This window comes from Malania oleifera, chromosome 7 (genome assembly GCF_029873635.1).
Source record: "Malania oleifera isolate guangnan ecotype guangnan chromosome 7, ASM2987363v1, whole genome shotgun sequence".
Taxonomy (NCBI): domain Eukaryota; kingdom Viridiplantae; phylum Streptophyta; class Magnoliopsida; order Santalales; family Ximeniaceae; genus Malania; species Malania oleifera.
The window spans coordinates 67,749,426-67,768,087 of record NC_080423.1 but is presented as its reverse complement, the minus strand read 5'-3'; positions in this window follow the sequence as shown (position 1 = coordinate 67,768,087).

Genomic DNA, 18,662 nt, shown 5'->3' with positions numbered 1-18,662 from the left:
ATTAAGATATTTTGCAATGAGGCTCTGATACCAAGTGTACTTTATGGTGTATTCCCAAGAGGGGGGTGAATTGGAGCTTTAAAAAACCTAGGTCAAATTATTATCCTATTTTCAAAATCATAATCAGTATTAAACAACCTAGGGTCTTTCTAAGCAGTCAATATTTCTCAATCAATTTCAAGTCAATAAATATTTAAATGCTAACAATATTTAAGCAAGCACAATAATCACACTAACATAAATGAAAGCATACAAGTGCGAAAATTTAAATAGTAAAAGGAAAGAGAGCAAACATAAGATTTTTAAAGAGGTTCAACCAACCTAGCCTATGTCCTTGCCTTAGGCAAACCACCTAAGGATTCCACTATCCGCTCCTTAAAATCGGGTGGAGCTTCCAGTTACAATCCGCTTCTTCAAAGGGCAAAGCTTCCCTTTGCAATCCGCTTCTTCCACACAAGGCAAAACTACCTCTCCACGATTCACAATACGAACCGTATATACAAATGATAAAAAGTATTTGTGTACAAGGAAAATGCTTCTTGAAAGCTTAATTGTACAATTTGAAATCAGTGCACTCTTATATGATGGATTTTATGTTCAATAGAGTTTGTATGTTTTCCTCTCTCAAAATGAGAGGAGATAAGAATGTATGATCTTTGATTCAAAAATGAAGTACGCAGTAAGACAAATTTATTTTTGCAATAAAGACAATGTGAGCTTTTGAATCTTGCAATGGAAATGCACAAAGAATCACAAGCTAGAAGAAGTTTCTCCAAAAATATTTATCAAGAAAATAAGTCAGAGAAACTCTAAACTTACTCTAAAGAAATGATTTTCATAAAATGAGATATTGACTAAGTGTTGACTTTGGTGCAATCCCAAGAGGGGGGTAAATTGGAGATTTAAAAATTATTCCTAGGTTTATCTAAGCCAGCAGTAGTAATGCACAACCTAGGGGCAGTCTAAATATGTATGAAGTTGAAGAGATGATAAATCAATCTATTTTTAGCACATGCAACAAAGTTCTAGTATCTCTTAATCAAATACAATTACATGTCAACCAAATATGCAGTATATTCAGCAAAGAGATTGAATCAAACAAGAAGCAGAATATAAAGCAAGTAAAGTAAAAGTAACACTGAATATGTTATCAAGGTTCGGCAAACGTGCCTATGTCCTTGCCTCATCTCGCAAGCCCGAGGTTTACACTAATGCTCACTTAACGGGTGGAGCGACACCGGATACAACCAGGTCAAATTATTAGGGTAGACCTCAACCTTTACACACTCTCCTTATAGGGCAGATAATTCCCACCTCAGGTCACGCTTGGATTACAATCAAATAACTTTTTCATACAAGTAAGGGTACTTCTAACACAAGCATATTTGTACAACAATATGATCCAACTATGTGTACTCACAAATCATATAGATTTAATGCTCAAGTGAGATCCAATATGTGAACTCTCTAAGATATGCGAGTGTATGTATATGTGAGGGTACAAATTTTGATACAATATATTATATTTAACGAACAATTAATCAAAGGGAGTTTAACACAGCCCAAATCAAATATCTCAAAAATGTTCTAAATGTAAAGCACAATAGATATTCTGGATTGAGACTTGCAAAAACAATATCAAAGATTATATGCAAGCTTTCAAGTCTTGCAATTTGAATGCCAAGACTAGCAAGCCAAAAACAAGATCTTCCCAATCAAATATTTATATATGAAATATTATGGGAAAGATCAAATGAGCAAGAACTCTCAAAAATAGATTTTCAAAACGTATGAGTATGTGAGAGTATTTTCTAAGAGAATGATTTGAAGATGCACTAAACTCTCTATTTCAAAAAGATATTTTCAAGTGAGTATCAAAAAGGGCATTGAAAATATATTCTTGGAATGTAAAGTATATAGCAAAAGAAGTATAAAAATTTTAGAGGAAATTTTGCAACTCACTTTTTCTAAATTGACCCTTAATTGAGTCAAATAAGAGGTATATATAGGGTGCCTTTGTTTTTTGAATGTTGGGGACTTGTTGGGAATATTTAAAAATGTTTAATTATAATTTAACCCAATTTACCCTTAATTTCTACAGTTAAAATTAAGGCAACCCAAGAGACTCGGTCGCCCAGTCCTTAGGGTCGGTCGCCCCAACAGACACAGATAGGAAAGTTAAGTTTTGAGCTTTAGGTGCCTAGAGAAAGGTTTAGGTGGCTGTGCCAGGGCGATTTTCCGAAACGCTTGAGGTTCGGTCTCCCAATTCATAGTCTAGTCTGCCGAACATGATAATTCGGTCGCCTGGGGTATTTTTGAACCGAGTATTTGGGCGCCTGGGGAAGGTAAAAAATGACACCCCTTAGGTTCGGTCGACCGTTAACAGTGTGTTCATTTTGAGTTCGGTCGCCTAGACCACAGTCAACTTTGTTGACTTTTAACCCATTCGGTCGACCAAGGCATTTTCAACGCACAAGGTTCAGTCGCCCAAAGTCCTTTTAAGCTTAATAAATATGTCCTATTTTTTATTTAAGTTCACCAATGATAGTATAGTCATGACTTGTGAGTTTTAGGGGATTTGTGCAATTGATGTGCAGGGACCTAAAGGTCGATCTATGGTCTCTTGAGAATTTAGTCCTATCATACATGTGATGCAGTTATTACCAACCATATTATATTATAGACCAAGTAAAATTGAATGCAAATTACAATAACAAAAAGGTCTTCATTCTTTTTCTTTTCCAGATGCCATATATGAAATATGATCTTCAAGGTCCGTATGACTTCTTTGAGCTCAGACCATCAATACATGCTAAGAATAAACCTGTTCAATAAGTTCAGTGCACTAGTGAGAAACATTGGTTTTTCATAATCAAAACGGGATAAGACTCACAGAGTCAACATTCTCCCCCTTTTTGATGATGACAAAAATAATTTGCAAAAGTGGGCAAAGCCAAACTAACTCCCCTTAAGTATATGCACAAAATTTAAATTTGAAGTATAGGCATATGACAAATAAAAAATGAAGATCGGCATACACAAATTATGCATTCAATTCTTAATTATTGACTCACTCGAAAAATGAGCAGCTCGGAAGCTATCCCAAGTATAGGAGTTCTATCATGTAATATTAAGCCCAAGGGCTAGATCGTCTCCTCAGGGAATGCGTTTAATCTCAGATTTTATGTTCTCCCAATCAAAATTAAATTGCACTGAACTCAGTTCAGATTCGGGTTTTCAAGATTGTTGAGTTCCACTTGGAATTAAATGACATGTAATTTAAAGTCCTAAACTAAAATGCACTAAATAAAAGAAAATAAGAATAGAAACCCTACGTCTACTTAAAGAAATACTGGGACACGCGTTAATAAAAACTAGAAACCTAAAACATGGAACTAAAACATGCAAGAATGGAAATTCTAATCTACCTAAGGAAACATTGAGACACGCACTAATTAAAAATGGCAACTTTGGACATGGAATTAAGAGCACACTATGGAAACTCAAACAGACACAAACATGCACTAAAAATCGAAACTTTAACAAAAATCGAGAATTCGAACCAAAATTTAGTATTTTGAAAACTTAAGAAATACTCAGACAATATATAAAAACACGAACTTTAACAAGAAGAAACCTAAACTAAATCAAACTTCAATTAAAAATTAAATTTTTTTTAAGAGAAGAGAACAACTAAATTAATCTACTACTAATTTATGGGAAGACAAAACAAAACAAAACACAAGAAAAAAAACACAATTAAATAACCATTACAAAATAAAACATTAAAACTCAAACTTGCAAATAACATAAATAAATAATAATAAACACAATAGTATCCATCAAAAGAAATAAATAAAGAAAGAAAGGAAAAAGAAGAAGAGAGAGAGAGAGAAATCCTTGAAGATGTGGCCGAGAGCTGGGGGTTCTTGGTGTGATCGGCCATGGCTGCTGCAGCTGCTGGTTTGGTGGAGGCTAGCCGTGAAGTTGGCTGCTGCTGTGTGTTCTGTGTTGCTGGTATGGGGCTGCTGCTATGGCAGCAACAAAGTGCTCGGTGGCTGGAAGAAGCTACTGCTGCCGGAGAAGGTTGCAGAGGCTACAGAGAAGCTGCTGTGCTGTGCAGCAGACGGCTGCTGTGGGGTGGCTCTGCTGCAGCTGCTGTGGCTTCGGGACTGCTGTGGCTTGGGGAGGTTACATAGGGTAGATGGAGAATAGAAAATACAGAGAGCTGTAAGAGAGAAAGAAAAACAGAGGAAGAAAGAAAGGGAAACAGAGAATGGCAACGCAGCGATTGAAAAAAAACAAAACCTAAGAAGAAGAAGAAGAAGAAGAAGAGAAGAGAAGAGGAGAGCCGAGGAGAGCTTGGTGTGCAGGGCACACGCTGGGAAAGAGGGGAAGAGAAGAATAAATAGAGATTGTGGAAGAAAGCCCTAGACCCAGATTAGAGATTTGACCCATTTAGAGGACCTGAATTATTATATTTTTTTGTTCTCTGTTCATTACAAATTCTGCTCTTTTGGAGTCCATATCTCATAAAACTAAAAACATGAAAGTTGTAGATAATCCTTTTCTATTTCTCCAAAAATTTGAATGGTCTCGATCGGAGCTTGGACGGAAAAGTTATACATGAAATACGAACAGGTATTGGTTTTAGTTCCCGGGAATTTTCCTGCGACAAAATATACCAAAACTTCATAAATAGTGCAATAAAGTTCAAGAATGATGATTTTGGCACTTTATTAAAATATTGGATAATTTTGGACATTTAATTAAAATATAAACTGTAAAGCCCGGGTTAAGATGCCCAATTACGCAGTTTCGGTGCGTAATCAGTTGTCAATAAAGCTCAATTCAATTATGATATGTATTTAGCTTTCCCCATTTTGCATTAGACACTTCTCCCCCTTTTGACATCAGCAAAAAGGGGCTAAGGAAGGAAAGTAAACACAAAAAAGAATTCAAATATAAGATTTAATTTTGAGAATTTTTGAAATTTCAGCAGCATGCCGTTTGAAAAGAGAGCGATTCCCAAAACTAAGTCAAAAACCTGATGAATTATAAGTATGGCTCATTATCAATACATGCAAGATATTCAATATAGGCCAAAGTAGTGCATGCAATGATTCAAACACATCCAACATTCATGATCAATATGAAGGAAATTTTAGTATATGCATTAGGAACATGAATGTAAGTGCTAGAATTGATAAGGGATTTCAAAACCGTAGTATGTGGCTCCCCCTTAGTTTATGCATTCTATCCATTCTTACAATTTTTTAGCACAAGGCATAAATATTTTGAAGCTTATAAAGCATCATCTAGGGAGAAAAAATCATCATTTAAGATCATTTCTTGTAGAATGGATTTTAAGAGGAATCCCCCCCCCCCCCCCCACTTTGGAAATAATCAACAAGCATTTAGGGATAAAAAAGAATTCGGATAACCCTAAGCAGATAGAATTTTAAAACAAAAGCTCCCCTTTTCAATTTGAGAGTCAAGCTAGGTTTCAAATAGGAGATTGTGAAGCATATGAGCCTTTGAAATTTGGAGCCAAGTCTAGCAAGGTGTTCACAATTTACCAAAACAACCCATACTGAATATAGTCAAGAAGCATGTAATGAGATGTTCTAGAAATGCAAGCAAATTTTGGACTCAAAACCAACACAATGAAGCAAGTCCATAGTGTTTAATTTTTATAAAACATAGGATGTATGCAATTTGAGGTGAGTTATAGAAAACATTTCATTTTAATATATAGCTTTTTCCCATAGACACCTGCTTTCAAAACCTGGTTATATCATATAAACCTTAAAGATTTTGCATCATCCAGATGCCATTTAAGTCAAATGCTTTAAAGTACCTAACAAGTAATGAATTCAAAAGCATACACAAGCTAAGATATTACTTGTTAATTCAAGCAAAGTATAATATCATGCAAGCAATTAAATTCAAATCATGTTCAACATGCGCATGCATCAACTTTTAGCACAAGATTTGATTATGTTTTGGGAAATATCTGACTAAATTTCAGCAGCATGTCATCTGTAAATAGGACATTTCCCATAAAACTTGTACCAAGAAGATTCAAGCAAACAATATATTATTCAGCTTGAGCATACAAGAACCTATAATTCACTACCAGCATGTAATACACATTCACTACATCCGCCATGCAGGAGGCATCAATAAACAGACAGAATATTCATAGAAATTTAAAAGTGCATGCCATCATGAGATAGATCAAAACAACCACCATGAAAAGAAAGTAATCATCATCAGTATGTGAGTGTGGTGGGTAAAAATGTAGTGCAAAAGTAAAATAAAAGCATTATCATTATTACAGACCCAACGAGTATATAAGCAAAAGGGGAAATGAGAGAAGCAGCTGATACTACATGTCTCCTCTAGATCTCACCATATGTAGGTCCTTCTTCATCATCACTCATATCCATGTGCTCCTCGCCTTCATCATTCTAATTCAGATCCCTTAGGAGTTCATCGAGAATGTAAAAATTTGTCTTTACAACCAATTCAAATTCCATAAACTGGGTGTGAAGCTTAGTGTGCCTCACCTAGGATGTGGTAGCTAGCTCCCTTATCTCACTCTGCATAGACACCTTAAATTCATTAAAGGAGGTAGTGAGACCAATAATGGCAGCCATGATTTCTACGTTTGAAGGGCATGTGAGGCTGATCCTGAGGAGCTTCTAGTGGGCCTCCTAATCTTTCTGGAATGGTTGGCAACCAAATGTTACCTGTCAATTCATATCCCATTAATTTCAAGGTTGTAAAGGAGAATAGATTTGAGCTCTTCATCTTTTTAAGCACAGTGTAAGGAGTTATGGTGACCCTCTCTCTTACGAAGATCCTATCTAAGATACCCTCGTATGGTAGGATGATTCTTTTCCCAACAGCTTTGACAACCCTCCATTTCAGGATTAGTTTCGGTGGATCCAGCTTCTCTCTTATGAAGAGGCACCACATCACAAAGCAATCTACGTAAAATATGTGATCTCTAGATCCATACTTTGGCAAAATATTGTATGTAATCAAGTGGTGAACAACCTTTGCCTCAATTTTTAAGGATCTATAGCTGGGGGTATGGTTCAAATCAACTACAGGATTTGTCATTACAAGATTAACAAATCTTTCCACTAAAAACTCCTGCTCATTAATCCAAGTGGATATAACATCTAGGCAGTCAACCTCTCTTATCTAAATATCGAAAAATCTCAGCAAGATATTCATCATCAAACCGCATTTTAGTCTCAAAAACCCTAGAATAGTATCCCTGATCATCCTATCCTAAATTAACATAGAACAATCTCACAGGAATGGGATACATCCCTTGAGCCTAATAGCTGATGAAATCATACCAACCCTAATATTTAAACATTTCCAAGACATTATTAAAATGATTTTGTATAAACTCAATGTCAAGGATCTTACCTAGGATTGACTCCTTAAGCGTAAAGGTCCTTTCATATTTGATCCTTCGATCTGTTGAAATGAACCATTTGTTGAGAGAGGTACAGGATTCAATGCGTCTTGGGTCTCTAGACATCGTAGGATGATGTTTTTTTGAGAGAAATATGGGTGATAGAAGGAATAGTGAGCACTAGGAAGAGAGGAGCCCTCGGGTTGCTCTGAAAGAAAAAGGAAAAATGAAGCAATTTTGCACCTCTTTTATATATTGACCTTGGGTTCGGTCGCCTGGTTAAGTGTTTGGTCAACCGATCCACATTAAAGGTGGTAGAGATTGAGTCTGTTTGATTGGCTGAATTTGAGGTCGATTGGTTGACTTTTCATATTCTTATCATCGGTCACTCGAAGATGATAGATCAAATTGAGTTCGGGTGACCAAACTGATGTGATGTTTCATACCCCATGCTTCAGTCGCCTAAGGTTCAGCTCCAGTCTACTGAACCACAAGATCGGTAGCTTGAACCTATTTTTAATGAGAATTGTCGGGCGCCCGAGGTGGTCAACATACCTATTCGGTCGATCGATGAATTCAAGCTGAAATGAGTTCAACCGACTGAACCAAGTCAACCCTCCCTTTTTGACTATTACTTAAAAAAGATAAGCCAAATGGTTTTGATGCTTTGCTTATGAATCATTGATTCCCTTACTGATTACCTCGAATTTTGATTACAAAGGATGTCCTTTTAAACAAGCACTTAATACGTTAGGAATTTATTATAGTAGTGCTTATGACTTGAGAGATGACCAGATATTTAATCAGGGCTTTAAAAAGAGTGATTTTAGGGATGAATGATATATAATAAGACATATTTCCTAAAGCTCAAGCAGTCTTCTACCAATATTCTCACATTTTATCTAGTCGCAATTGATGTATGTCTGTAAAGGTCAAATTGAGTATATCTCCTAAGAACTAAGGGAGAGTAAAGTGATTATGTAATTTCTGTTTGAGTTCATTCTTCCTTTGGTCTTAAGGAGTTCCCCTTTTTCAAAACCCATACCATTTTTCTATTTTTGAGTCTCAATGGGTTAGGACCAGGTGGTTCTTTGACTCTCCAGACCTGTTTGGATTTCACACCTTTCCTTTTAAACAGGCAGTCAAATTTTATGTGCCCCTTCTTTTTGCACAAGATGCAAGTGGTGTGAGTATATGAACTGGAGAAGGTACAAGCATAATGTTTAGATTCTCTTATAAAGTACCCCACATATAGGTTCTTTCTTTTCCTATTTTCAATTCCATTATAATCTACACCTCTTTATCTAAGGTCATCTTTTGCGAACCTAGCAACTTATTAAAATTGTCTTTACCTCTAGTAAAAGTGTAGATGATCTTAGCCTAGTCTTCTATTTTCTTTTCTAAGCCTAACATTTTCAAATCTTTTAGACCTTTGCAAATAGCTTGTAATTTTGCAAATTCTTTAGTCATATTGTTTGCTCTATTTCCAAGATCAGAAACATGAAGATCCTTTTCATTTTCAATTAAAGGTTGGGATCCCACATCATTAAGCTCTTTTTGCTGCATTGCATTCTTGTTATCCAATTTCATGAATTTCAAATCCTTTTCTTTATTAACAAGAATTTGTGATTCAAGCTCTTTTAAAGATGCTTCATGTTTGTTTTTCAAGAGCATATATTGTTTGTTAATTCTAACAAGAGACTTATGAGTTCTAATATATTCAATTTGCAGTTCCTTATAAGTAGGCATGCTTTCACTACTAGAACTATCACATATATCACAAGAAATATCGCGTGAATCATTACATGGATTATTCAATGAAGCAGAAGGAGACGAATTTACCTCCTCATCGGTTAAAGCTATAAAGCACCGATTTTCTCTTTCATGATCTTTAGAGATTGAATCACACGGAGTGATAGCCTTTTCTTGCCTAGTCACTCCATACCTCCTTTTGGGATCCTCCCAAATTTATTTAGCGTTCTAACATGCCATGACTTCATGAAAAGTATTAGTATCTAAAGCACAAAATAGAATATTCTTGGCATCGAAATTAATTTGCAATAAATTCATATCATTCTCATTTAGCTCAAATTTTGATTTGGGAATTTCAACATTATTAACAGTTTTCATAGGCACGATATTCTCCTGAGCAATAACTCTCCAAGCCCTCCAATTCAATGATTTTTATAAAAATAGTTATTTTAAGTTTCCAATCGGTAAAATTTTCACCAGATAACCTCAGAGGGCTTATAGAGATTTTTTCCTCACAAAATGGAAATGCACCAACGTGATCCATTGCGATCTTTTACAAAAACGTTTAAGTCAATGCAACAAGGCTCTAATACCAATTGTTGACTTTGGTGCAATCCCAAGAGGGAGGTGAATTGGAGATTTAAAAATTCTTCCTAAATTTATCTAAGCTAGCAGCTGTAATGCACAACCTAGGGCTAGTCTAAATATGTATGAAGTTATAGAGATGATAAATCAATCTATTTTCAGCACATGCAACACAGTTCTAGTGTCTCTCAATCAAATACAATTACGTGTCAACCAGATATGTAGTATATTCAGCAAAGAGATTGAATCAAGTATGTTGGTCATACAAGGATTAAAATTTTGTTTTGATGATAACAAATCAGAGGAACTTAACATATTTGGAAAAGTGATAATGTTTCAAGAATGCTTAAAGATAAAGTTCAAAATAAAGAATAGCAATGAGAGTTCAAAGATCAATAAAAGCCATATTCATATTTAAAGTGATTCAAAGGTAGCTCAAGCAACACCAAGATAATTAAATTATGTTGAAACCTAAAGCTGACTCATTCTCAAGTCAAAGGAGATCCAAAGCAAAAATACCATGGAAGACTTCAAGCTTAGAGTGTTTTAGGCTTTAAGACAAATTATGTAAGTACTTCATATAGAAATATGACATGGAAATATGTTAAAGCTCTTTAGGGGTTATTGTGACTTAGACACTAAAAAACCCCAAAAAAAAGTTTTTATTAGAAATCAAAGCAAGAGAGCGAAGAGTTTTTGAAAACTAAACTGAAAAACTAGTTTTTTAACTACCCAGACGACTGAAGTTTAATCTTAGAAGACTGAAGAATTTCCTCAGACGACTGAAGATTAAGTTCAGTCTACTGAAGAATTCCCTATTGAAATCCTAAAGAGGCAGTATAGCCTCAAAAGACTGAACCATGTTAGCCCAGTTGACTGGCCTTTTTCCAATTAGTTTATTTAGTGTTTTAAAGAACTTCAGAAGACTGAACCTAATATTCAGTCTACTAAACACTGTTAACGGTTATAATTTTTAAATTTTTTAAAATTCAAAATTAAGTTTCTTGCGCCCTAAATTTCATAAAAACTTAGGAAATACTCCAAGTAATGTTGAGCAACACAAAAATACTTTTATGAGCCTATAAATACATGTTTTAGCAAATCAAATTTTACCAAGAAATTGAAAATCTATTAAAAAGCTGGTAGCTCTCTTACTCTCTCAAAGATCTCTCTTGCTCACTCTTGCAACTCCGAATTGCTGAAGAATTCTAAAGTGCTGAAACATCCTTCTTTGAGTTCTAAACTTTTGAATCGCTGATTCTCATCTAAAGAAGAAATTTGGAGAAATCACTCTTGAGCTTCAATTCTATTTCCGTTGATATTTTATATTAAAGTATAAAGTGCTTTCAATTGTACTAATCTGCTCTTTTGAGAGTGTCATTGTACACCACATTGGCTATTGTCTTTCTTGAAGTTGTTGATGATTCAAGGATTGTTTGGATCATTGGACCAAGCATGGGGTATCGCTTGCAAAGGTGTTGCTCTAGTCTATTAAAGGAGTGACCAAGCATGGGGTTTCACTTGGAGAGGGGGTTCTACCCTTAAGGAGGGATTGTAATAGTTTGCTCTGCTCGGAAAGGAGTGCTATAGTGGAAACCTTAGGTGGTATCAGCCTAAGGCAAGGACTTAGGCTGGGGATAAGCCAAACCTTGTAAAAAATCTCGGTCTCACTCTTACCCTTCTCTTTATTTTGAACATATATATTGTGTGGTGTGTATGCTAAGTGCAGGTTGCTGAAAATCAAAAATCAAGATTAAGAAGACTCTTAACTTAAGAAAGAACGTTTGATTAAACTTTTACGGAAACCCAAAAGGGAGTACGTTGTTTAATCGTTTTCAGAATCTTAGTTGAGAGAAAGCAAGAAAATTTCATTCATATACACAAGGTTACAAATTCTTTAATAAGTTTTTGCTAAAGTTGAAAAGTGTTGCATTTCAATCTTGATTGAGTATATTGTGTTTGAGTGGATTGTTTGTGTATTGTTTATTTGTGTTAAGATTAGGTGGTTGTTTGTGTTTTTATTAAACAACTAAGCTTTTGTTTTGTATTTACTAAATTAACAAGAGGTTGAGAATTCTTAAAAAGAGTTAAAAGAAAATTTTAATAATCCAATTCGCCCTCCCTCTTGGGACTACACCTTGACTTTCAATTGGTATTAGAGTTGTGTTATAACAAATCTTAAAAAGTAGTTATATAAAGATCTACATAGCACATATAGGAGTAGCTCCCTTTGGAGAGGGTCAATCTTCAACTAGACCACCTATTTTTCGTGGACTTAATTATACTTTTTGGAAACAACAAATGAGGATTTATCTTCAAACCATGGATTGGAAAACTTGGAAGCTTGTCACAAATGGTGACTTAATTTCTACCAAACTAGTAGATGGAAAAGAGGTTCCAAAGGAAGAAAAATATATGACTGAAATCGATCATAAAATGTTGCAAGTCAACTCTAGTGCTATAAATATCTTATATTGTGCACTTGACATTAATGAATTCAATAAAGTCATGGCTTGTAAAATAGCAAAGGAAATTTGGGATAAAGTTGAGGTAACCTACGAAGGTACCGTAGATGTTTGAGACAATAGAATTGATATATTGACTAGTGAATATGAAACTTTTACAGTGAATCCTGACAAATCAATTACAAACATGTACACTCGGTTTACACATATCATAAACTCATTAAACACTTTGGGGAAAACATATTCTACCTAGAGATGATACGTAAAATCCTTTAGAGGACTTCCACCCATATGGGAACCAAAAGCTACAATCATAACAGAAGGTAGAAACCTTAAGACGGCCTCACTAGATGAGCTCATAGGATCCATTCTCTCGTATGAGATGGCTATGAATGAAAGAAGTGGAAAATCTAAAGCTCAGGAATCCATTACTTTCAAAGCATCAAACGAAAACTCTAGTGATGAAGATGAAGAAGAGATGGATGAAAATGAAATAGCCTTCATATCCAAGAAACATGCAAAAATTCTTAGAAGGAAGAATAAATTTACAAGAAAAATCCAAAACTCAAAATCATATGAAGAAGAAGAAAAGGAAATCAGTAAAAAGAAAACAAAGGCTGAACCTCCGACATGCTATAATTGTAAGAAAGTTGGACATATAAAATCAAATTGTCCACAACTTAAGAAATATTCCAAAAAGAAAAGGAAAAAGGCAATGAAAGCAACTACTTTGGATAATATGAGTACAAGTAGTTCAGATAATGAATCAAGTGACCAAGAGGTTGATTGTTTTATGGCATAGGATAATGATGAAGAACAAAGTTCTTCATCCAAATCTTTTAATAATTCTTGTGATGACTTGGTAGAAGAATCCATAATGAAAGTATGCCTTGTTATGAAGAACTTCAAAATGAACTATTCAAGGTGCATAAGATTCTAGTTAATATGACTAAAAGATATACATCATTGAAAAATAAGAATGAAGGTCTAATGAAAGAATTAGAATCTCTAAAACTTGCTGAAAGAGAAAAAGATTTAAAAATCAATAGACTAGAAAGCAAGAATGAGAAGGTGATAGAAGAATTAGATGATCTAAAGTCCAAAACTTCTATGGACAATGAAAAAGACTTATATATTTTTGTACTAGAAAATAAAATTACCAAAATGTCTCAAAACCAAGAAAAGTTGCAAGAAAAGGGTAAAAATACTCTAGACTCAAGAATCAGTGATCTTAAGAGGAAAAATGAGGATCAAGCTCAAATAATTTACAATTTCACTAGAGGAAAAGAGAAGTTTGATAGAGTGATTGGTGCACAAAGAATGTTTTTGACTAAAGAAGGTAAGGGTTCAATGAAGTTGAAAATACAAGGAAAAAGAATCTCTATATGGGGTGCTTTACAAATGCCTCCAAAGACTATGCTAAAACTTCCTCTAATGTTTATACTCACACTACATGTTTTCTATGTAAGAAGAAATGACACATTAAATTCGAATGTCCATTAAAGAGGAAAGATGTGAAAATTAGACAAGTTTGGAGAATAAAAGAATCAACTTCTTCCAAACCATCCAGGCCCAAGAAATTATGGGTACCTAGATAAAAAGCCTGTTCACAAACTAAAGACTCCAAATATATTAGGATTTGTCATTCCCTTTTAGAAATTAAGAAAGCTACTTAATCGAATTCAATACAAGGATATTGAACTAGTTGAAATGGAAAATCTCAAAGAAGAGTTTAAGAGCTTATTAACGACTATAACATTGAAACAAATAAAAACAAAAATGACATTATCAAGAGTTTGAGCATGACATGATAAATTTAAAAGCATGATTGGTAATCTTTCTTGACTCTATGAGTCCAATCCGGTTTTGATAATGACAAATCACTTGGTATTTGATCTGTGCATTAAGTTTGTGAACAGGAACTATATTAAGCATGCACGGAAGGATAACGAGTCATGGAGGTCACAAAGTAAAGCTAACAAATCTTGGCAAGATCCATGGAACTTAAAGAGTACGAAAATCAAGATGCAAGCGGTAAAGTTCAAGAACATCTTGGGAATGGGTATTTAGAACTCATGTGCTTACACTGTCATATGATTTAATTTGAGGCTCAATATAACTTAGAATGATTTTAGGATTCATGCATTTCATGTACATCATAAGGAAACTTTCATGGACTTAGAAATGCTTTTTAAATCATGGAAAATATGTTTTATAAAAGACCCAAGAAAAGGAGTAAAGTAGAATTTTAAATTAGAAAAGAAAAATTGAGAAAAAGGGGACTTCGGTAGCCTGAACTCAACCTCAGTCGCCTGAAGAATTTCTTCAGGAGCCTGAAGATTAAGTTCGGTAGCCTGAAGAATTAATGGGAAACACAGCAAGTTGGTTGAGGCACTTCGGTCGCCTGACCTTGGGACCTCAGGCGCCTAAACTCACCACTTCAGGAGCCTGACCCTATCTTTAGGCGCCTGACCCTGCATTTCAAGTTAATTTTTCAAAGGGTTAAAGGACTTCGGTCGCCTGGGCTTTCGACCTCAGGCGCCTGAACTTGCGGGAAATTTAAAAAAAAAATTTTATTAAAAGAACTCGCGACCTATTTCATTGATCCAATGGCTAAGATCAATCCTAAGGGTAAGACACTATATATACTGAATATCTAAACCCTAGAACAAAGAAGAGACACACAACAAGGGAAGAACACACCTCATTGCAAGAATATAGAGAAACTTGAGCTGATTGTCTGCACTTCATTCTACTTTCATCTTCGTTGGGCAAATCTACTTCGAAAATCAAGGGGCATTCATTCATTCAACTGTATTTCAATCTAATATTGAGGTTTGATCATTCAAGTTATTATTCTCAAGAACTCCTCATCTCATTACGTGTTCTTGATTATATTTATAAAAGTTTGATCTTGTGTGTGTTCATACATATAAAAAAATTGTTTTTATTGAAAAGATCATTACTTGAGAAAGTTGTTTACCTTTTGGTTGATTGGTTTTTGATTCTAGAGTATATATACATATATACATATAGAGTTCATAGAGCTTATTATTGAAAAATCTTTTTTTGATTAAGTATTAAAAGGTTGATCTTGGATGTGCATATTCATATACATATTTATTTTTTAAACAAGATCATTACTTGATTAAGGTTGTGTGATTGATTGAATGGTTTGATTCAAGTGTGTATTAAGATAAAAAATTTATATTTTAGATATATTAAAACACTTGAATATATATCCTTGGTATTCATAAATATCTATTTTATTAAGGGATATCTTGTTTGGAAAATCTTATACTCAGAATTTTGTTCTTTGAATTACATATCATATACATTTACATATTACAAAGATCGAGTTGTGTCTAAATATTTGATAGAAAGCTTTTTTGATATAGATTGATAAATATACTCCAAAGCATTGTAAATATATCTTTACTTGGGAGTTTTGGTTAAAAAGGGATTTGTGTGTTGAAACATATCATACATAAAACGATTGTATCGTTTTTCATACATTCTGAGCTTCAAGTTTAATCATATGTTAATGTGCTAGGAAATTAAATTGTACTCACAAGCTTTTGTTAGAAGCATTGTTTTGAGTATTGTTTTTCAGATTCTATTGTATACACGGTTCTATGTGTGAACCGTTGTGAGAGGAAAGAGTTGTATCTCTTGTAAGCAGCGGAGTAGGAGGGAGTTGTGCCTCTTATAAGCAGTGGATTGTAAGGAAAGTTTCGTCCCAATTTAAGGAGCAGGGATTTAGTAAATCCTTGAGTGGTTGCTCAAGGCGAGGACGTAGGCCAAATCGGTTTAATCTTGTAAAATCGTGTTTTTCCTCTCTCTTCCCTTTACTCTTTATTTTCATCACTGCATTTAAATTGTGTATATTGCATGTATAAGTTGGATAGTCTTACACATAAGTAGTTGAGTAACAAGAATTCATTGGTAAATATATAAGAAGGGTTTAAGCGGTAAATAAGTGTCGAAAAATTTTTTAAACACCCAATTCACCCCCCCCCCCCAATCTTGGGATTACACCTGATTCAACATTTGGTATCAGAGCCGGTTTACATAGACTTGATAGTTAATTTGTTAAATGATCACATGGCACACATTGGTGTTAACTCCATTCGGTGAGAGACACTCATCCACTAGACCACCCATTTTGTAAATTACACCTATTGGAAACGTAGGATGAGCATATATCTACTGAACGTAGATTGGAAGGTTTGGAAAATAGTGACTATGGGAAATCACATTCCCATGAAAGTAATTGATAAGATTAATGTACCTAAAACTAAAGATAAATATACTGAAGAGGATTGGAAGTTGGTTCAAATTAATGTCATTGCCAAAACTTACTTTTCTGTGCATTAGATGTCAATGAATTTAATAGGGTAATGGCATGCAACTCAGCTAAAGAAATTTGGGACAAATTAGAAGTTAAATACGAAGGCACTAATGAAGTCAAGGATAGTAGGATAGACATGCTCACTAGTGAATATGAAGCATTTAAAATGACAACTGATGAATCTATACAATTCATGTACACTAGATTCACACACATCATTAACTCTTTAAATGCTCTTGGAAAAACTTACCCTACTTATAAGTTGATCAAGAAAATACTCAGGGGATTACCTCCAGTGTGGGAAGCGAAAGCTACAACAATAGAAAAAGGGAGAAATCTCAAGGAGATGTCGGTGGACGAACTCATTAGATCACTCATCACCTATGAGTTGGCAATAAACGAGAGGATATATAAGTAAAGCAAAGCTAAGAAGGTCACTGCACTTAAGGCATCATCAAGCTATTCAAGTGAAGGAAGCGATTTCGAAACAGATGATGACATGGCCTTGCTAACAAAGAAGTTCAGGAAGTTCTTGAAGAAGAACAAAAAGTTCAACAGAAAATTTCGGAATTCTAAATCAAAAAGAGGAGAGCGAAGCATAAAGAAAAAGAAGGAGAATCCACCAATATGCTACAACTGCCGAGAAGTTGGACACGTCAAGCGTGAGTGCCCCAAGCTCATAAAAGCCTCAAAGAAAAAGAAGAAGGCGCTGAAAGTCGGTTGGGATACACACAGTACTACCGGTTCAGAATCTGAATCAAGCGATGACGAAGTTGCCAATCTGTGTCTAATGGCACATGATGACCTTGAGGTACAACCATCTTTTTCATCATCTTCATATTATTCTAGTGAATCTGAAAATAAAAATGATATGATTTCATATGACGAACTGAAACTAGAATACATGTACATTATTAAAATGCTCGAGAAGAAAACAAAGAAAATTTCTGAGTTAAGAAGCAAAGTCAAAGAAGTTTCAAATCTAGTTGAACACCAAAATGAATCTCATGCATCTTTCATAAAAGATAAAGATTTGAAAATTGAGGAGTTAGAAAAGGATTTGAAAGATAAATCTGAAATTATTTGTAAATTTAATGAAGGAAAAAACAATTTTGAAAAGCTCTTAGGATCTCAAAGAAATTCCCTAGAAAAGGAAGGGCTCGGTTTTAATGGTAAGGAAAATATAAAGAAAAGACATCTTTACACGGGTTATTTTACAAAAGAATCAAAGTCATATGTTCCAACTAAGAATCATTATAGAAATACTACATGCTTTAAATGTAGAAGGTTGGGTCGCATACAATTCAACTGTCCTTTCAAAAATAAAATGTAAAAATAAAGAAACTATGGAAGGTCAAAGGTCAATCTAGCAATAACCCTCCTGGACCCAAGACAATCTAGGTACCAAAGCTAGTTATTTAGTTGTGTTTTGCAGATATGCTTAAGATCAACATTCTCAAAAGATAGATGGTATATGGATAGCGGATGCTCACATCACATGACCAAGGATAAAGCAAAGTTCACATCCATCATACCCAAGGATGAAGGGTTTGTTACTTTTGGAGATAATGCTAAGGGAAGGATCACAGGTGTCGGTAAAGTCAGTAATGATTCCTCACTCATTATAGATGATGTTTTATTGGTTGAAGGTTTAAAGCACAATTTATTGAGCATAAGTCAACAATGTGATAAAGACTACAAAGTATCATTTGAACATGACAAGTGCATAATTGAACACAAAACTGAAAATAAGATACTGTTCATTGCTAAGCATCATGAAAACGTATATATCACAAGCTTTGATAACTTAACTTCACAGAGTGTGACATGCTTATTTACTATGAATGAAAAAAGCCGGATTTGGCATAGGAGACTAGGACACGCAAACATGGATTTAATCTCAAAACTAGTTAAAAAAGAATTAGTTAAGGGACTGTCTAAGACTAAGTTTGTGAAAGATAAAATTTGTGATGCATGCCAACTAGGAAAACAAGCAAGAACAAGCTTTAAGAAGAAGAAAGAGATCTCCACCACTAGGCCACTCCAAATGCTACACTTAGACTTATTTGGA